General features: G+C 35.3%; 1 protein-coding gene and 1 long non-coding RNA gene across 4 annotated transcripts in view; one reads left to right on the top strand and one right to left on the bottom strand.

Annotated features, from left to right (window-relative positions):
* Positions 1–3068, top strand: part of LOC138703621 (uncharacterized) — a 90199-nt gene extending 87131 nt beyond the window's left edge. The window contains exon 4 of the long non-coding RNA XR_011333217.1: positions 1177–3068. This is a non-coding gene — a long non-coding RNA (uncharacterized lncRNA). The remainder of the gene's footprint in view (positions 1–1176) is intronic.
* The window catches only part of bs (serum response factor blistered), a 423352-nt gene that overhangs the window by 236104 nt on the left and 172976 nt on the right, over positions 1–14272 (bottom strand). The window lies entirely within an intron of this gene.

The raw sequence follows: 14272 nt of genomic DNA, 5'->3' as shown, positions 1-14272 counted from the left end.
ATATGCTCATTTCCTTAAATAACTCTGTATTTAAGATAAGCTCATTTCCTTAAACAACTCTGTATTTAGGATATGTTCATTTCCTTAAATATCTCTGTATTAAGATAAGCTCATTTCCTTAAATAACTCTGTATTTAAGCTATGCTCATTTCCTTAAATAATTTTGTATTTAAGATATGCTCATTTCCTTAAATATCTCTGTATTTAAGATATGCTCATTTCCAAATATAACTATGTATTTAAGATATGCTAATTTCCTTAAATAACTCTGTATTTAAGATATGCTCATTTCCTTAAATAACTCTGTATTTAAGATAAGCTCATTTCCTTAAACAACTCTGTATTTAAGATATGCTCATTTCCTTAAATAGCTCTGTATTTAAGATGTGCTCATTTGCTTAAATAGCTCTGTATTTAAGATGTGCTCATTTCCTTAAATAGCTCTGTATTTAAGATGTGCTCATTTCCTTAAATATCTCTGTATTTAAGATATGCTCATTTCCTTAAATAGCTCTGTATTTAAGATATGCTCATTTCCTTAAATTAATCTGTATTTAAGATCAGCTCATTTCCTTAAACAACTCTGTATTTAAGATATGCTCATTTCCTTAAATAGCTCTGTATTTAAGATATGCTTATTTCCTTAAATATCTCTGTATTTAAGATATGCTCATTTTCTTAAATATCTCTGTATTTAAGATATGCTCATTTCCTTAAATAGCTCTGTATTTAAGATATGCTCATTTCCTTAAATAAATCTGTATTTAAGATCAGCTCATTTCCTTAAACAACTCTGTATTTAAGATATGCTCATTTCCTTAAATAGCTCTGTATTTAAGATATGCTTATTTCCTTAAATAGCTCTGTATTTAAGATATGCTCATTTCCTTAAACAACTCTATATTTAAGATATGCTCATTTCCTTAAATAAATCTGTATTTAAGATCAGCTCATTTCCTTAAACAACTCTGTATTTAAGATATGCTTATTTCCTTAAATAGCTCTGTATTTAAGATATGCTCATTTCCTTAAATAATTCTGTATTTAAGATATGCTCATTTGCTTAAACAACTCTATATTTAAGATATGCTCATTTCCTTAAATAGCTCTGTATTTAAGATACGCTCATTTCCTTGAATAGCTCAAGGTTTCTAACATTTGGCTTTGATCTTGCAGGTATTCTACACACTGCTAATTTCTAGCAGACAACTGGAGAGTGCCTGTCACTACAGAAGAAATAATCTACGGTTAACTGTTAAGGTCACGGTATTGCGAACTTCCAGTTCCTATTAGAAATGTCAATACATGTCATGTTACTTCGTAACTGTCAATAATTGCTAAATTGCTAAAGAACAAACCACCTGTGAATTCTAATACAACCTAACTTTTAATATCGTTAGGTAAGACGAGATATCTTTGGCAACATAGTAATTACGTTGATAGAATTTTGCAGAAAGAATCTGCTTAAATGTCAGCCATAAAAAATATGTACAATGAGAGACATAATAGTTGAACGACTCGAGTTTTTCAAAGTCAAAAAATGCCACACTTCGCATTCTTCGAGCTGAACGTTTTCGGTCATGTGTTGACGAAATATTCGCTCCGCTTTTCTGTTTAAATATTACATATCCATGCTGAGAAGAAATTAAACCTATAGCCTGTTATGAACAGCTACAGATTTTGTCCGCTCAAAGATTATGTCCCTCACTGTACAATATGTAATGTGGGAGTGATCTTTTACAGTACTTGAACTAATAGTTTCGGTAAGCCATTTTTATTTGTCGTTCATGTTACAAATATTTGCATCAGGCTGCACACAGGCTTTTGTTGTGTTTGTATTTCTATGAAAAGGACATTATATTACTAACGTAGCGTTTATTTTTCATTACTGAATGTACTGTGAAATTTATTCCATGTTATTCTCTAGTTGCAATTTCCATGTCTCAAATGATGATCTTAATATCGAGCAATGGGCAATTTTAGCAGTTTCCGACATTTTAATAAAATTTCGAGATGTCACTAGATATATCTAGAATGTAAACACGTTGAGATCGAATTATACCGATATTTTCGTCATAAAAACCTTTTTTTATGGTGAGGAACTTGCCTCATCTCCTGGATTTTAATTCCTCGACAGCTATGTTAATACATAAAAATCTGAGAAATGCTACAACTGGACTCCCGATACAACATAGCCTTCACATTAAGCCTATAATTACACATCTGCTCATTCTTTTTTTCGGTCACAATTAATTTTATATTAATTCATATTCTTGTCCAAAGATTTATTTAGATATGGGTAATGTTAGATCCTAAGTTCATAAAGCACAACAAATTGTGGTATGGTTATATAAAAAAATCTTAAGAAGGTTCATTAACTATATCAACACGATTTGAATATGGAGTACTTTTTCGGATACCAACAACCTGTAATATACGACATTGATCCAAAGAGTAAAGGCAAAAATAATACAATTTTCAGGGAATACGTTTTTGGTACCATCTGTTACACAATGTTAATGATTTCGGTACTGAATGACGCAATAGTTTCACCATGTGCGTTCACCAGTTTTGAAATTGGAGGATAGAAAAATTTGCCCTTATTTTCTTAAATCATTCGCTATTGTTCACAAGACTCCATCTTAAACATAGGTAGGGTAAAGGTTGGTAATACTGTGATATGAGTAATATTGTGATAGTTCTTTTTGAGAATTTATTACAATTTTACTGAGCGAGAGGAAGATCGGTTTTTTACGTCAACGTATTAAGGGAATGTTCGTGGACAAGTTGCTGTACAAAACCGGTCCTTCTCTCGCTCAGTAAAATTGTAATAAATTCTCAAAAAGAACTACCACAATATTATCAACCTTTACCCTGTAACTAAAAGATTTCTTCATATGGGAATGACGTCCAATGTGAACACGAGTTTCCACAACAAAGATCAGAATTATTATGAATTTTTAAATGCCTCCGACCAATTGACTGACGTCACACTCGATTTCTTGTTACATGTACGGATATAATTCAAACTTTGTAAAATTAAAAAAGAATGCTAAATATGTGCACAATTAACGGCATTACATAACATACCTTACTTCAAACTTCCCATTCCTAAAAGTGGTGAATTTTAAACTATTCAATTACAAACAACAACATAGCCTTATCAGTGATATATTCCCGTTGTATGTATAACTGAAAATGTTATGTATTGTATTATACATAATTTCATAGTGAAACCATACCCTTGTCCAATATTTCTTATAGAAGATGAAGTAAAGGGCTACCAGAAAATAAAGGTAAGTACAAGGTAAGTATTTCGCAAGGCGAGAGTTACAATTATTATTATTATTATTATTACTATTATTATTGCTATTATTACTATTATTATTATTACTATTATCATCGTCTTCGACAACTTTCAGAACGTCTGACCTGTCCTAAGTCCTTCAGTTATAACGCCTTCTGACCCATACTCATTCCTATTTCTGTTCTATTTAAAGTATTTTTTGTAATACTGTGCACTTGCATTAGTAACAGATGATATGTGAAATTATTTCCATATTTCTTGATTGTATTTAAGATAAATTCAATATTTAATGACTATGATACATTCGTCTTTTGTATGATCGAATTAATACAGAATGTAACAAAAATTCAATACTAAAACTTCTATGACTAATAGAAGAGACCAATACAAACATTTTTTGTTAAATAACTATAGGTATGAAAATAGGCCTAATATTGAGTGAGAAGACAACCTGTGAAGGAGAAGAAATGGGGAAGATTTCAATGTCATCGACAAGGAAACTATTACATTTTACTTTTTATTGTAAGCTTCTAAAACTGTTCGAAAGTGCGGCCGCAAATTCGATGAGCATTGGATTGGTCGCGGAGGACCCAGTGCATGGCCTGCCTGTTCTCCTGACCTCACCCAACTTCATTTTTTTTGTGGGGCATTTAAAGAGCCTGGTGCATCAGCCTCAAATTGAATGAGAGGAGACACTCATAGCTAGACTTCTTGCAACTGCTGACTCTTTACAACGAAAGTATTAAGTCTTTGAACAAGCAATGACACGTCGTTGCAGAGCATGCATTTAAACAGAATGCTGCAATTTCGAACAGTTTTAGAAGCTTACGATAAAAAGTGAAATGCCGTTTCATACTCAGTGTCTCTTCTATTATCCCTAGAAGTTTGAGTACTGAATTTTGTTACACTCTATATCCTCAGTAACACAAAGTAAAAAATTCTATTTAATGAATTCATCTCTTTTCGTTGATTTAATTTACTGCTTGGTCTTTCACAGTCATATTAATGTACAATTCTTTCTTGCTTTGTCTTGTTTTACATCCGCCTTTTGTACGAACTAACAAGCTAATACAGTATAGGAGAGGGTTCTATAAATTCCCACCGATTGTGCTAATTCTTTCAGAAAGTGTTAAATTCGTGTGTCTACACTAGTATCTATCACAGGTTTCGTGGTTCTACGCAAAGAAAAAAATAAATTGTAAAAAAATGTAGATTTCGCGAGATTTTAAAATATGATCTTTGGACCAACAATACACTCTTCATTGCGAACCTTCTTGACTGTGGTCAGCACAACGCAGGACCAACGCAGAGACAGAACAAAGATAAGACAAGGGACAAACATCAAGTCATATGGAATGGAGATAAATCTCCACATTCACCGAAACTGAGCCAAGGACTTAGGAAGTCCACGCGTATTCACAGAGCTATAGCAACGGACACAAATGTATTGGTGTAGTAATTTTATACAGTTCCCATAAAGTTTATAGAATTATACCTCCAACTTATACTTAATAACATTTTCAAATGCCAAAAAAAAAAAAAAAAAAATTTCAAAGTCAAATGAGTTTTTTTTAAAGAAATATAAAAATGCTGAGTGAAATCCAAATGTTGGCATTTTTTCAATTTTCCTTTAATTTCTTTCTTTCTTTCTTTCTTTCTTTCTTTCTTTCACACCTTCCATCTTTCTCTTCTCTCCCTTTCATTCTCTCATATTTTCTCTTCGTTCTACTTCTTTCTGTTTATTGTTCTTTCTTTTCTTTCTGTAATCCCTCTCTTCCTATTCTTCTTACAGACCTGGGAAGTACATCGCTGTGGACTAACGATTAGCGTGTCTGATCGTGAAACGAACGGGCCCGGATTCAAATTCTGTTTGGAACAAGTTACCTAGTTGAGGTGTTTTCCAGATTCTCCCTCAACCAATTAAAGCAGAATTGTTGGGTAACTTTCGGCATTGTACATCATAATTACACTTTCTCTCTTTAATCGTCATTTCCGTTTGTTTCCCATATTTCTGGCTTGCACCGATGCGATATAGAGTCGGCTGAGGGTGACTACCGAACATGGACCCCGTGGTATGTGGTCATTAGTTGTTGGTGGTAGGCTATATACCGTGGACTCTCCCCTGCACTCCTGATAGTTCGTGGGACCGGGGTTGAGGGACTTGGTTAGGCCTACCCGGAAAGGTAGAGGGATTCTGTAGTATGTAGGGGTGTTCAGAGACTGCCCGCAGGGGTGTCTGTAGCGCGGTGGGACTTAGGGCCAGCCCGTGTCCTTCCCCTCAAGGGGGACTAATACAATAGAATAGACCTGGAAAGATCATCTATACCTATGTCTGAACGATTAGAGACGTGATGTAGTTTAGAGTTAGACCAATACATGACTGGAGTCCCCCATGACCTGGGTTAGCATGGAATCATACCTAACAAACATAGGATGACACAGTTAAAGGGGGCAGGTACACTTTCCGCTAGTATAATTTTATTGGTATTTCAACATTTTTTCCTCAAAATCTATAGGTCCTTTGGGAATAAAAATTGACATGCTTACTATACACTATCTGTACATCACTTAGCAATTTTGATGTTTTTGAGAACGTATTTTTTTTAAATTATGAATGTTTTATTCACCCGGACAGCGTTTACCTGATAACTCCAAGAATACTTGAGATATTTCAATGAAACTTTGCATGCATGTATAGTTCTTCCATGTGAACAACATAGGTCTACTCGGCCTCGGTAGCGTGGTCGATATAGTGCTGCCTTCTCTGCTCGAGGTTGCGGGTTCGATCCCGGCCCAGGTCCATGGCATTTAAGTGTGTTTAAATGCGACAGGCTCATTTCAGTAGATTTACTGGCATGTAAAATAACTCCTGCGGGACAAAATTCCGGCACATCCGGCGACGCTGGTATAACCTCTGCAGTTGCGAGCATCGTTAAATAAACCATAATTTAATTAAAATTTTTCTCTAAAATATTTAATGTAGAAAGTATAATTTATATATTGACTTCTTACTAAACTTTTCGAAAAATAATGATCAACGTTATTTAGCATACACGCACACAAAATTCCATTTAGCTATTGCAGAAAACGTTTGGGCGACATGTGGTATGGGAGAAAAAAAAATCAGTAAATCGTTTGTGTTTCTGGGAATCCCATTACTTTCAAATTCAACGCTTAGCTTGTCAGCGCGTTAGCTAGTCAGAAAAAGGCGATTTTGTTCTATTTCGCACTTCACAGCGTCAACCCGATCTAACGCTTATTAGTACCGACCTAGATAATTTCTTGCTTGACAACATCATGGAGCAAGTGGCCCACACATCAATTCTCCACTAGTAACTTACGTCTCATTACTTCCCACATAATTAGGCCTCTGAGAAATGAAAGGAAACCGATATTCATGATAGGTTTCAAAACATATTTCGTAACAGCAAGTGCGGCAGTCGTCGAACAAATTATTTCAATTAAATTTTAATTTCTGTTTTAGATTTTCTATCGAGTCAGAATTTCAAAAATGATTATACATTATTAATTCGTGTTCTAAGTAATGTCGGATTTTTTTATTTTTATGTTTTGTGAGATTTTAATGATTTTTTTTTTTTAGTTGGGCAATATAATTTACAGGACTCTATGGTTATTATTGCGCAATGTAAGAATATGACAGTCGTCAATTGTTAACATATAGAATACAACATAGAGATGATATATTTTAAGATTAGAGTTATTCAAGGAACTCATCCGCTAAGATGTAAACTTGTATTAGACAATAATATAATAATAATAATAATAATAATAATAATAATAATAATAATAATAATATAATTGAACAAGTAAATACATTTAAATTTTTAGGATCTTCAATATCATATATTAAAGAGGTAGATATTGGAAATAAAGTTGAAATTTTTTCAAAAATATGCGGAACAATTAAAAGAACTTTAAAAAATAAAGTAAGAAAAGATACGATGATAAAAGTTTATAAAACTATGGCAGTTCCTGCAGCTCTATATAGTAGTGAAACTTGGACAATGACAAGTAGAAATAAAAGTAGACTAAAGGCAGCAGAAATGAGGTTTTCAAGATCAGTTCTGGGAGTCACTAAAAGGGACAGAATCAGAAATGAAGACATAAGAAATCAATTACAGATTTTTAACCTAAATGAAGAAATAGACCATCACAGAAAAAAATGGCTACATCACGTAGACAGAATGGATGAGAGAAGATACCCAAGGAAAATATTAAATTACATACCACAAAGAAAACGAAACATAGGAAGACCAAAAAAACGATGGAAAGACCAATGAACTAATAATTTGGAGCTTGCAACAAGCCTTAGTAGAGCTTAATGCATGAAGAAGAAGAAGAAGAAGAAGAAGAAGAAGAAGAAGTTATTCTAAAGACTATTGGAAATAAGACTACAAAGCTATTGCGCCGGCTCGAAGAATATGTGAAGTCGAGGGTGACGGTGTCGTTAGTGAGCGTATAGCAGTTTCAATAATCGAAGAAACATTAAAGATTTACAACGTCCTGGAAGACCTAAGGTGTGGAATATTTAGAATACACGCAGAGTTTTGGAAGAAAATCAACAAAAAAGTAATCGTAGGTTGTCAGCAGAACTTGGTGCTTCAAAAGATAAAATACATTGCCATATTAAGACGCTTAGAAAATCAGAGAGAAGTTGTAGATCTGTATCGACAGCTGAACAGGCTCAACGCATAGCGAGTATCTGTCGTCAGCTTATTGCTAATCCCATGTATTATAGATTTATCAGGAAAACTGTCACGTGTGATGAAAAATGGCTACATTACCGCAACCCTGACACCTCAAAACAGTGGCTCGATCCCCGTCAGCCTGCCAAAGTCGTTGTTAAACAAAATCGGTTGTCGCACGGACATACAGTCGATGTGGATCTTTATTCTCAATAGTACAACGAGTTCACGAAGTTTTAATAGAGAGGTAGCCGGTATAAGTTTATCGAAATAGAATTCTCTTGCAACAAGACAATGCGAGAACTCATAAAGCTCGAAAAGCTATGGAAAAAAATTCAGCAATTGGAGGAATAGAAATGCTACCTCAACAGACAGATAGCCTGATCTTGCGCCTTCAGATTACCATCTGTTTCGATCCATGGTCCATTTCCTGCGTGGAAGAAATTGCCAAAAACTTAGGGGCCGTATTCATAGACATTTTTAGCGCGGGTTTCCGGTGGATGATCAGCGTTTTTCGTATTCATAAACCAGTGTTAGCGATAGGATATGATCTGAATTCTGTACAAGTAACCAGTGGATAGCCGGGGCTAGCTTAGTACGCTCGTAGCGCGTGCTGCGAAATGTCTATGAAAAGTACCCTAAAAGACGTTGAAATAGGTATAACCGAATTCTTCGCATCAAAAGCCAGGAACTGATAGCGTCTCGAGATAACAAATATCGCCGAAACGCGGCTCACGACCATAGAATCTAAAGGCCTTTACTTTGAGGATCACATTAATTTCTTCAGAATATGTATCATTTGACTTTTTTGTGTTACATTCTATCGTACCTGGTTTACATGTTTCGACTTATTATGGGTCATCCTCAGAACTGGTCGTTATTGGTCTTGGTGCCTCTTGTTTTGTTTCCTGTGAGGGTGTGTTTGGGTGGTGTAATGTAGAGTCAAAGAGTGTTTGTGTTCTGAAATTGAGTTCTGTGTTCAGAATTTCATTGGGGTGTGTTTTTGTGTGTCTGTATATTTCATACTTTTCTAGTGTGTTTAGTTTCTAGCTTTTTGGTTGGATGTGTAGTATTTCCATGTATGTGTTGATGTCTCTGTAGGTGTGGTTAGCATTTGTGATGTGTTCTGCATATGTGGAGGTATTTTGTAATTTTGTTATGGCTGTGATGTGTTCTTTGTAACGTGTTTGAAATGATCTGCCTGTCTGTCCTATGTACAAAGAATACATCACAGCTATAACAAAATTACAAAATACCTCCACATATGCAGAATACATCACAAATGCTAACCACACCTACAGAGACATCAATACAGACATGGAAATACTACACATCCAACCAAAAAGCCAGGAACTAAACACACTAGAACAGTATGAAATATACAGACACACAAAATCACACCCCAATGAAATCCTCAACACACAACTCAATTTCAGAACACATATACTCTTTGACTCTACATTACACCACACAAACACACCCTCACAGGAAACAGAATAAGAGGCGCCAAGACCAACAACGACCAGTTCTGAGGATGACGCATAATAGGTCGAAACATATAAACCAGGTACGACAGAATTTAACACAAGAAAGTCATATAGTACATATTCCGAAGTGATACAGTGTTAAAATTTGTGTAATCAAGATGTATTAATTTCTTCTCACAACACACTCCAACTACACTTTTGCTCCAAAACTGACATTAATTATGAGACAGCATCTATAATATACTATAGATAACTACGTGTCTCATATACTGCTGAACTTTATTGTCCTTTCACTTGTTTCTTCGGGATCACAAATGTTTCTTTACATTACTGTAAAGCTGTAAGACGCCCACATACATAATTCTGCAATGTTATCAATCTCGATTAGAGCATCTGTTATAAATCGAAGATGCAGTGACTCTTGTGTCATCTAGCATAGTTTCCCTCGGAGTTCTTGTAGTTTGTAAGTTCATCATTAGATCAAAGTCCACCGGTGCATTTTAAGGCCAATAAAAATTGTCAGAATAGATTTCTTCGCAAGTGAAATTCATCCACGGAATCAGTGTCATTAACATACGATAGTACAAAATCTCTACCCATGAATAAAAGGGTTTCAGACAAAATTTCATTTTTAACAGTCTCCATCCTCTTCTATTAAGCTATTACCGGCATAATAAATGTCGGCAGAGGTCCTACCCTACAAATTAAATTCAACCCTACCAAACTACCATACTATAAAAATGGACGATGTAATTCAACAAACCATAATCTGCATAACACTTATCTTTTGTATGGTTAAAAAATAATATAATCTTTCAAAATCTATCTAGGAGTATATTTGTTTCAAGGAGAGAGATAAATGAAACTATGTGAATGGTGCAATCCGCATTCATAAACATATTTTTTTGCTTACAAACTAGACTATTTATCTACCAACATATACCGACTAGTTTTTGATGAGATGGGCATTTCATTTGATCAGAACATACGGGAATACAACGTTATTTTTCTACATCTTGCTGTAAACAAGTTCTATTTAGACCGGTTTTGTGGTCACCTCCCTTGTCACTGAATAATCAATTCAATTACATTTTCAAATCTATTTTTGTTCACGTATATGCTTCTATCTCAAGGGAAATACAGTAAATGGCATTTTTTATGTAAAGAAGCTTCAACAAATTGTCCAATTCGATCACACATTATCCGAGTTTTCAGCGACGTTTACTGTATGTATGAGTGTGTGTGTGTGTGTATATACAGTATGTATGCATGTAGCCTTTATATGCATATATGTATTATATATGTACAGTATGTATAATATGTATGTGTATGTATCATGAATATACAGAGTGTTTCCGAGTTGGTGTTACAAACTTTCAGGGATGATGGCGAAGGGTACATGTATCAATCTGAGATAAGGAGCCATGATCCGGAATGACTGAATCGAAAGTTATAAGCAAAAATAGTTGTGTGGAAATAGAATTGTAATTTGGCACCACGTGCCCTCCTTCCCTTAACTTTTGGAACAGTCGTGGAAAAATGGTATGGGCCGGATGTCTCCTGCGTGGGTACTTGCCCCGATACAATCTATGAGCTTGTCTACTGTTGCCATTGGCTCATCTGTATTCGAAAATCAGGTCTGCTTATTCCGCTCTCGTGTACTCCTCCATTTCAGTAGGACTGATCGACTGGATACTGCAACTTGTACACTTTCACTTTCCTGCACTTCCTCATCCCATCTTACTTTCTGCCCTCTACACAACAGTTTGTAAGATGATAGGCAATATACTACATAAGCTTTAAATTTACCAGCATTTGCGAAAAAAGAAATAGAATGAAACAATTTACATTTTCCCTTTTTTCAATCTCTCAGAATCATTTCATCCCGCTATGTTTCTGTTTCCCTCTCTCAAATGTGCTTCCAGCCCAAGTTAAATGCTTAATACCGAACCACTTAGCACTCCTTCACGAAGTAATCAAAGTAAGATAATCATACAAAAGTAGTGGAAGTATGGTAACCAAACGGGAGTACCCCGAAAAAACTTGTCCCAAAATAATCTATCAACCACTAATCTTTATGAAATTACTTTTTCATTTAATGCTAGCGAGATGGCGAGACATTCTCGATGAATAGCAGAAGTGGTTTAAGAGAAAACGGTAGTTCTCAAGGCAATGCTACAAAATCTGCTTGCAAGAAAACCCAAGATATACAAATCTGGCTTTCAGGTAGTAGCTCCCTGTAAAGCAGGTTTGAATAATTTCAAGGAAATATTGTTCCGGGGCCGGGTGACGGTGTCGTGTATAGTTCCTGAGGTAGCTCAGTCGGTAGAGCGTTCGCGCGCTAAGCGAAGGGTCCCGGGATCGATACCCGGTCCCGGAACAATTTTTCCTTGAAATTATTCAAATCTGCTTTACAGGGAGCTACTACCTGAAAGCCAGATTTGTATAATACATTCGTTACTGGAGGTACGTTAACAGAAAGCCACAATCTAAAGTCACACAGTATTGTGTGCACTCACAGTTGAGTTCTGGCGTCTTGTCAGCTCATGTGAGTTGTGTGGATATAAAAGGAAAAATTGTGACGGTGTTGTATATAGTTCCTGGGGTAGCTTAGTCGGTAGAGCGTTCGCGCGCTAAGCGAAGGGTCCCGGGATCGATACCCGGCCACAGAACAATTTTTCCTTGAAATTATTCAACCCAAGATACAGTTGTCGTATTGCTTCTGATAGCCCAGACTCCCGTAGAATTATAACTAATGTCAATTCAGTATTTAGTTGTTTATTATTGCACTTCATTTCTTGAAAGCCATCCTCTCCAGGGAAGAGGCAATGACAGTCTAAAATCTGCATTGCATTACGACCGATCTATCTATTGCATATAAAAGCTCCTTCGGAGAAAATTTACAAGGGATGTGCGAAACTTTTTTAAGAGTGCATTTGCAACCACCAAATATCAAAGATGGTTCAAGGCAGAGTTCTAACTGTCGTTTGTCCCGGATATGTGTATCTCACACGTTGAACGATTCTTAGAAACGAGTTTTGTGAACATAATCCTTAGGTCTATAGGATTTAAGTCCACGAGTGAGTGGGCTCTAATGAATGAGTAATTAGAGCCACACAATTGCAAAGAGGCCCTAGATGATCAATATTACTGCACAATATTTAAGATTGCGTAATAATATTGAGCGTGTGTAAGTTAGATTAAAGGATGTGTAATATTATTGAGTGTACCAAAACTTTTTGAAATATATTGTACCGTCTGTACAGTAGTGTGGCAAAAAGAACCGGACCGACCCTTGTAGCTGATTTCAGAGCCTTGTTCACTCCAGAGCACGATAGACTGGTAACTAAGACTTTCGTGGTTTGAATTCTGCCTGGGAAGGAAACTTTGTTTTTGTTTCTAATTCAAGTTTATTCCCAATACTTTTCGATTGCTGGTAAAATTCATGTTCTGGGAACAGACTCGTGAAATATGAAAAATCGCCTGCATATACTGGCATTGTGTTTTTTAATAAATTACCATTGCAGGTACAATCTTTAACTTATGCAAAATTTAAAGTGAAAGTTAAACAGATTTTAACTGATCAAACTTTTTATTCAGTAAAAGAATTCTTAAATCGCAAGTTATGATATATGCAGTACTACTTGATTATATTATTTATTTTGAATGTCTTTTAACTTGTAGTGTTTTTAATTTTGTGTTTTTTATTTATTATGTAATTGACGTGTACATCCATGTATATGGCCATGTAAGTTATAGAATAAACAATCAATAAATCAATAATAAGTTAATTAAGTAGTAAAATATCGCTGCAATCGAAAAGTATTGGGCATAAATTTGAATAAGGAACAAAAAAAAAGTTTCCTTCCCAGGCAGGATTCGAACCACGAAAGTCTTAATTACCAGTCTATCGTGCTCTGGAGTGAACAAGGCTCTGAAATCAGCTACAAGGGTCGGTCCGGTTTTTCTTGCCACTACTGTACATCTAATAGCGCAATATCCCGTCAGTTCACGAGAAGCTGTGAAGACAGTCGCTCGCCTCTTCATTCTTTGTTTCACAGTTTTCTTTTTTTCGTGGTTGTTAGTTTAGTTCTTTATTTTGTTTCCATATAGTGTCCTTTTTCTCAATAATATGCAACGAGTGCGAAAAGTGAAGAAAGAGCATTTATTATTGAATGCATACAACTTTACAAAACTTTACCAGCTTTGTATAATGTCAAGTCGAATAAAAATAGACACGAGAAAAATGAGGCGTATGTGTTGCTCAATAAATATAAAGAAAGATGCCCTACAAGCTACAGGGGAAAAAATAACAAAATAAAGTCCAGGTCTTTGAGGACAGCAGCGTTGCAATAGTCCAACATTTCTGAGTCAACTAAATTATTGTGCAGTAATATTAATTTCGGACTGAATTCTCTAGAGGGAACGTCAATATTATTGCACAATATTACTGTGAATTAATATTGATCGTCTAGAGGCCGCTTAAGTCACATTCCCCCCCCCCCCAGGAGAGAGGAAAAACAACCCATCTTCAAAACAAGTGTTAATATCAGGTTTTACTTCTGTGGCCGGGAGGAAAAAGGTCTTCACTAAAAATTTCAAACTTTTCACGAGAGCAGTAGAAAGATTGAAATTGGTGTCAATTATAGAGTTTTTTAATTAAGATGTTTTTCCTGGATAGTATTTCTTTATATTTCTTCTAAAATAGGTAATGTTGTTCATTTAACAATTTTCTTGATTATTTCCAAAAATAGCCGCACTTGAGCCCTTTT

The sequence above is a fragment of the Periplaneta americana genome, chromosome 7, assembly GCF_040183065.1.
Source record: "Periplaneta americana isolate PAMFEO1 chromosome 7, P.americana_PAMFEO1_priV1, whole genome shotgun sequence".
NCBI lineage: Eukaryota > Metazoa > Arthropoda > Insecta > Blattodea > Blattidae > Periplaneta > Periplaneta americana.
The sequence above is the reverse complement of the archived record's forward strand: the minus strand, read 5'-3'. Positions and strand labels throughout refer to the sequence as shown.